Below are 8,130 nucleotides of genomic sequence, written 5' to 3' on the forward strand. Positions count from 1 at the left end.
CAGGGTATTGAACGGTGACCAAAGGCAAAATTGGGGCTGATAAGAGGAAACATTGCGTTTAATGGTTTCCAGATGATGAGAACAATGTACAGTAAGGGCACAAAGTGTGAGATTCATAGAAAAGTTTTCCTAAGAATATTTCCAATCCTTTTCTCACACAAGAGAAAATGGGTTAGGGGGCGTTGGGTATAACTTTATGGAACAAAGGGGGCGGGGGATCGAAAAAGTTTGAGAATCACTGACCTAGACAATAAAAGTAAACTCAATAAACACAGAAATTCGTAAAACTTTCTTCACCTCAATACAAAAATTATATGCGAATTTGATAAAGGGAAACAAAGCAAATGACAAGCAATTTACACCAAATAAACTGATGAAATTGTTATTCTAGAAAAATATTTTGGAACTTTATTCTATAGCAAATCCACAAAAATATAAAATAAAAATTTTTAAAAAATGAATTGATTTCTATTTAGAAATTTTTTCAATTTAAACGTGATATATCAGCATAGATATTGCATTGTGACTTGATATTACTAATTGTGTGGAAAGTCTAAATTATTTCAATCATAAAGTCAACTGAAAATGTAAAATTACTGAAGAGTTATTTTCAGTCGAAATAAATGAACGGATATTTATTAACATACACCCAAAAGCTTACTTTATCTTCATTGATAGAATTTAATAAAAAGTCTTAGTAAAATGTGTTTTAAATATTGCCGCGGCTCTCTTGTCCCACCGTGTTATTCATGGGTTAGAGGTTAGAGGTTAGCGGCTTCGCCTATCGAGCGAAGGTCTCTGGTTCAAACCTTGTCGATGCAGGTTTTTTTTTTTGTGGGTACGTTCTCCCGGTCTGAAAACATATGTAAATACTAACTAATTACCATGTTTCTACCATGCCTCTGTAAGCTATAACAGCCAGCTCTCAGGCTGAGAGGGTGTCTTGTTTTCGTACTGTAAGCTGCAGGAGTTGTACATTGTCTGAGTTAATAAATACCTTTGTATTCCTAACGACTGACTGCCGTTTGTTCCCGCGACAGTTTGGTGGAGATGCCGAGTACTGCCTTCCACTTCCGCTTATCATAGTGGAGGTACCATCCTGTCCTAGACAAAGTCTACGGCTCCAAGGGTTACCGCCGGAATACGGCCTTTATTCTCCTCCTTTCCAGACATGACAAAAACCAATGGCTCATGACCACAAAAAGACCTCTGTTCCTTCTGTTATCCAGCACTGTAGAAATCCTTCTACGTTTGCTGGTGACACTACTGATGACCCAGCAGAGTGGCTGCGGGAATATGATCGAATAGCGACATTTAACCGCTGGAACGACACGGCATGCCTTGCCAACGCTTACTTTTTCCTCACAGGTACCACTTGACAGTGGTATGAAAATGATGAAACAGGTCTTTATTTCATTAAACTGTTGCGGTCGTGGCAACAGTTTAAGACCGAACTTCAAAAGATGTTTGGGGATGACAAGCAGCAAGCCCGGCGAGCAGAGGAACTGTTAAAGTGCAGGGCACAGAAACAGAAGGAAGTACTCAATCCTACATTCAGGATATCTTATGTTTGTGTCACAAAGTGAATCCTCACATGAAGGAAGCCGATAAGGTGTCTCACCTGATGAAAGGCGTTGCTGAAGACGCCTTTCATCAGGTGAGGGCCTGATACGCCTTTCATCAGGTGTATCAGGCCCTGCTCACAAAGGAATTCACCTCCACGACCGAATTCATCAACTGGTGTCGCTACATCGAGGACATGCGACAGAAACGAGTTGGTCCACAGAAATTTGATCATCTGCCAAATGTTGTACCTATGGCTTCTTTGGATGCACAACCTGATGTGGTCGCTTTCATTCGGCAGATTGTAAGAGAGGAAGTTCAGCGAATCATGGGCCCCAGCTGGAGGATGCCGCACCGAGAGGGTCTTCACTTGACTCGCTTGTTAGAGAAGAGGTCGAGAGAACCCTAGCCCCAATATCCAGTCTGGGTCATCCTGGACAGTTACTCAGCCAAAACGGCGCCCTATCTATGTTGCCGCTACCCAGCGACGGCTTCCAGTTGCCGAACCTCCAAGAAGAAAAACCGACTTGTGGAGAACAGATAATAACCGCCCCATTTGTTTCCATTGTGGACGTCCTGGCCATGTTGTACACTATTGCCGGGAGCAGAGGCAAATGCTTTACGCTTCTCACACGAATAGAGAGACATCGGCTGGACAGCAGTTCCGCCGGCCGTTCTCTGAGGACTCCGTTCGGCCATCAGGGTCTCGAAGTTTTTCACCGTATGCCAAGAACAAAAGAGGACATTCTCTAACTTGCCGACGCCTGAGATCATTATCACCATACCGCCGTCTTAGTCGATCTTCCCGTCGCAGAGCAGAAGAAAATTAAGCAGTGCGACATCTCTTGGAGGTGAGGCCGCTTGCGAAGAAAATCCCCCTTCGACAACTGTTGCTCGGATGGCTAGAAATTACGTTGACATTAGTGTAGAGAATCACCCCGTGCATGCCCTCGTCAATTCTGGAGCGTCTTTTTCTGTACTCTCTGAGGCATATCGCCAGCAACTGCGGAAGGCCATGTTCACCAACACCATGGACGTCCTACTGAAGGTAGTGGACAGAAATTTTGTACGTCCATCTGGAAAATGTGTAGCACGAATCAGTATAAATGGGAAGTACCAACCACTTGAGTTTGTAGTCTTGCAGCATTGCAGTCATAATGTTATCCTCGGATGGGATTTTCTGGAAGCCTCTCAAGCCATGCTAGATTGTGCATGTTCTGCCCTCCTCTTGGAAGATGACCCTCAAACAAATGGGATAGAAGCAGACACGCTAGCCGAACCTTTTTGCTTATGCACTTTCGAGGATTGTTTCATCCCTCCTTACTCGTTAATGAGAATAGCTGTGTCATGCCCTGCCACTCACAATTCTTTTGAAGCAATAGTGGAGGGTAACAAACACTTACTGCTAGAGAAAGAGGTTGCCATCCCCTCTTCCATTATCCAACTGATGAAGGGAAAGGGAGCATTGTGGGTCGCCAATGGTACTTGCAGGCCTAAACCCTTCCATAGTGTATGTGTATCAGTGTAGCAGAGTGGTTAGAGGGGAATGGCCTAACTGCCATTGACGAATGTGCTCCGCCAGAGCCGATAACGATGGCCTCCCCTATGACTGTGAAGACAGAAGTCCAGCATGAGTGGAATGTGTCTACCACCCTGACCCCAGACCAACGAATGCAACTTCGGGACGTTCTTCGTCACTTTGCGGAAACCTTCCAGTTTGGCAACAAGAGAAGTACTACCAAGATCAAGGTTAAACATTGTATTAACACCGGAGATAACCCACTGACCAGTCAACGAGCATATAGAGTGTCCCCCACTGAACGCAGAATTATCCAGGATGAAGTTCAGATGATGCTGATGGATAATGTAATCCAACCATCCGAGAGCCCCTGGTCATCGCCAGTTGTCCTTGTGAGGAAGAAGGATGGAAGTTGGCGCTTTTGTGTTGACTACAGGCGACTGAATAAGATCACGAAAAAAGATGTTTACCCTTTGCCACACATTGACGATACCCTAGATTGCTTACGAGGAGCCAATTTTATTTCCTCGATGGACCATTCATTATTCAGGGTATTGGCAGATTGAGGTCGATGAACGTGATCGAGAGAAAACCGCCTTCATTACACCAGAGGGGTTATATGAATTTAAAGTCATGCCATTCGGCTTATGCAATGCGCCAGCTACGTTCGAGAAAATGATGGATAACTTGTTCCGCCATCTAAAGTGGACTATGTGCTTATGTTATCTCGACGATATAGTCGTGTTTTCCGAAACCTTTGAAGTTCATCTGGTGAGGTTAAAAGCCGTTTTAGGCTGCATACAGGATGCAGGCCTCCACCTGAATCCGAAAAAATGTGTCTTCGGTGCTAACCAGATCAAGATCCTTGGATACCTCTTATTAAGAGATGGAATATGACCAGACCCTGAGAAATTACGAGCAGTCACCGATTTTCCTACTCCAGCAAATGCGCGTGACATAAGAAGTTTTCTGGGTCTATGTTCCTATTACCAACGCTTTATTAAAAATTTCTGCTGTAAAGTGCAACCATTACAGCAATTACTAAAAAAGGAGTTCACATTCACTTGGGGTCAACTAGAGACTGATTCCTTTTCTACCTTAAAAAGGGCACTTACTTCTGACCCTGTATTAGGGTTGTGTGACGAGAATGCGCCAACCGAACTTCACACGGATGCCAGTGGTTACGAGATTGGGGGGAATCCTAGTCCAAACACAAGATGGAAAAGAAAAGGTGATTGCTTATGCATCCTGGACACTTACCAAGGCAGAAAAGAATTATTTGACAACATAAAGGGAATGTTTTACAGTGATATGGGCAATCCACAAATTTTGGCCATATCTCTTTAATAAACCATTTGTTGGGGTAACAGATCATCACGCATTGTGCTGGCTGGCTGGACTAAAGGATCCCTCAGGAAGGCTGGCCAAATGGGCCTTACGACTTCAAGAATACGATGTTTCCATCTGTTATAAGAGCGGACGAAAACATAAAGACGCAGACTGCTTTTCGAGAAATCCCATAGAGACCAAAACTTCTATGGCAGCTGGCTTAGTTGCCACACTCACGAATGACACTGCTGATCAGAGGAAGGATCCAAAATTGGCAGCAGTAATTCGGGCTCTCGAGAGGTCTGAGCCTATCAAAAGAGAATTTGCACTTATCAATGGCATACTTTGTAAGAAAAATTATGACCCGACTGAAAAGAGATGGTTACCCATGATCCCCAAACACTTGCGTCTGGACGTCCTGCAACACTTCCACGATGCTCCTATGGCTGGTCACTTAGGGTTTGCTAAAACCTATGACAGAATTCGAAAGCGCTTTTGGCTGAGGCTATACCGTACAGTAAGGCATTATGTCTCCCATTGTCTGGAATGTCAGAGAAGGAAACAGGTACCCCAGAAACCTGATGGTTGCCTTATGTCCATCCCACCAGCAGTAGCACTCTTTCATCGAATTGGCATAGATTTACTTGGTCCGCTCTCAAAAACCCTCAACGGCAACAAATGGATTGTGGTCTGCACCAACTATTGCACCCAATACGCCGTCACCAGGGCTGTTCCAACAGCTGACGCTCGAGCAATTACTCGATTCCTTGTTAATGAAATCCTGTTGAAACATGGAGCCCCAAGAGTACTCATCACCGACAGAGGAAAAGTTTTCCAGTCCCATCTTGTGGCTGAGCTTATTCGGTGCTGCCAGGTAACACACTGCATGACGACTGCGTACGATCCGCAGACAAACGGCTTAACTGAACGCTTTAACAAGACATTAACCGATATGATGTCTATGTATGTCAGTGTTGAGCAGAAAGAGAGGGATTCAGTATTGCCTTTCGTCACTTTCGCTTATAACATAGCAAAGCAGGAAATTACTGGATTCACTCCATTCTATTTACTTCACGGACGTGAAGCCGAGACAACAATGGATACCTTATTCCCATATCAAACTGACGATTAACCCGACGATTACCTGGGCCACTTAGTCACCACGGCCGAGGAGTCGCGACAATTAGCTCGTGTACGTACATTGATGTCCCAGCAAAAAGATCGAGGATGGTACGACGCTGCTCATCGAACCGTATCGTATAACCCTGGTGATCTTGTGTGGATATTTACACCTGTGCGCAAGGTGGGTCTGCCTGAAAAGCTCCTTAAGCGTTACATTGGGCTGTACAAAGTCCTTCGACGCTTGTCTGAGGTTACCTATGAGGTCGAGGATTTCGATCCTACATCCAAAATAAGAAAGCCAAAGGATAGAAAGTATGAAGCCCTATTGTGATCCCAGTCTGCAAGACCCTGATTCTACCAGGGATGTTAATAATCCTGCCTTCAGTGCATCCCTAAACAACAGCGGGACGCTGTCTTTTGGGGGGAGGGTATAATGCCGCTGCTCTCTCGTCCCACTGTGTTACTCATGGGTTAGAGGTTAGCGGCTTCGCCTATCGAGCGAAGGTCTCTGGTCGATGCAGGTTTTTTTTTGTGGGTACGTTCTCCCGGTCTGAAAACATATGTAAATACTAACTAATTACCATGTTTCTACCATGCCTCTGTAGGCTATAACAGCCAGCTCTCAGGCTGAGAGGGTGTCTTGTTTTCGTACTGTAAGCTGCAGGAGTTGTTCATTGTCTGAGTTAATAAATACCTTTGTGTTCCTAACGGCTGATTGCCGTCTGATCTCCCGCGACAATATTCGGTTTGTAGATTAACTTCAAAATTGTAAATAATCAAATGTTCATTTAGATTACTGTTGTGACAACTTTTTATAAGATTATTTTAAATTAACAAGAGATTTTAATCTTATTTTTGAATATCTTATTTTATTGTAAAAATGTTGTAATTTCTGTTTGCTACTTTTTATTCATCTTAATGGAACTGAATGTTAAAATATTAAAAATGATGCAAAAATAAAATAATTAATTGTTATTCATTTGCAGAAAATACGTTTAATGCTCTAATTGTCTCCAGTAGAAAATGAATGCAAAGTTAAATATCGTTCCATCGTATAACATTTTTATTGTGAGTTTTAAACATCCCGTAGAAAATTAGTATTAATTGCATGTCTTTAATAACGCGTTCGCAATGTATATAAAGAGTTAACATAATTATACTATACAACGAATTTAACTGTTATTAACAGCACTTCCTTCTTTTAAACATTCTCTTGAAAAGGACAAGTAATACAACAGCGATACTAATTGTAATTTATTATATCAAACTTCTTTCATGTTTTAAGCCTATTTTGTAACGTGATATTAAAAACATTGTTTATATTTACATTATAGACATGCTGTAAGCTAATTGATATAATTACGCACATAATCGAATAATTTTAACTTACTTGGAGCACTCATTTTATCGCATAAAATTCGCTTTCGAAAACTTCGCATCTGACAATAATCGCTTTCAACAAACAACTCGATATGACAACTGTCGAAATTATATTATTAGCAAATTTTATTAACGTAACAATAGAAAATCAAGCGAATGACGTGTCAGCTCTCGCGCTCATAAGTTAGTAGCTCTTTAGCATCGAAAACTATTATAAATAGTGTATATCCGAGATTTATCTGCAGTTCACATTTATCCCTGCGATTTGTTTTGCTGTAATTTTCGCAGTAAAAGCAATATGTGAATCGCAATTTGATGCTGTTCTACAGTTCGAGTCAACGCATAACATTGCGTCGCGTTACCCAAAAGAAATAAATGAATAAAATAAATACTTGCACATCCAGAAATTAAAAATTAATGATAAAGTTTTTAAAAGACAAGCACACAAAAGATCATTATCTTTAAGTCGCCTACTTTAAGGGCGAATAAAGATAATGGTATATCATACAATTTGCACAAATTTCAATAGCATTTTCTGATAATTTCAAATAATTGATCAGGCGTATTAGACAACATACACTCTACAATGTTTTGGATTTCATTAAAAGTTTAGATAAATAGCAGGCCTGCCGTAAGCGGGCATGTAAGGCGGGCACCGCACGCGGGCGGCACGTCCAGGGGAGCGGAATATCGAGCCATCGGTCACGTAATATTCAAAGTCATTGTCATAATACCCATTCTACTTATAGCATAAGAAATGTCTTCGCATGGAAAAAAAAAATTTTCGACCGGCGCGCAATTACTATATTCTTATTTATATTATAGCGTTAACATCGCCTCTATTGGCATTTATCAGAATTAAGATGCAATGAGAAACGTCTGTCGGTAGGTTGAACCATCCGGCGGCGCCCGAAAGCCAAGTACCCATAGTCGTGCACTATGTCAGAAGTTGACAGGACTGGCGAAAATAGGGAATCCCCACGGACCTTCCTTCTCAATTTGTTCTTATACGCATTCGAACAATTCTATCGCATACCAAATTGCAATTATTTTGTTAATAATTCTTCTGACATGGGTCTAAGTATAATTAATGATACAGTCGACCCCCTATAACACTGTTGATAATTCCGTTTTATATGAATTCCATGTTGTACGAGTCACTTAGATTTTACAAATACGTTCACAGCCCGGCACACGTACTTGTAAAATCTAAGTGA

General features: G+C 41.9%; 1 pseudogene; it reads left to right on the forward strand.

The window, feature by feature from the left end:
* The first annotated feature begins 1,699 nt into the window (after positions 1-1,699).
* LOC111616414 lies at positions 1,700-2,442 on the forward strand (annotated as a pseudogene).
* The last annotated feature ends 5,688 nt before the right edge of the window (positions 2,443-8,130 follow it).

Source organism: Centruroides sculpturatus, unplaced genomic scaffold, assembly GCF_000671375.1.
Source record: "Centruroides sculpturatus isolate CEXI.00-Female unplaced genomic scaffold, Cexi_2.0 scaffold3062, whole genome shotgun sequence".
NCBI classification, from domain to species: domain Eukaryota; kingdom Metazoa; phylum Arthropoda; class Arachnida; order Scorpiones; family Buthidae; genus Centruroides; species Centruroides sculpturatus.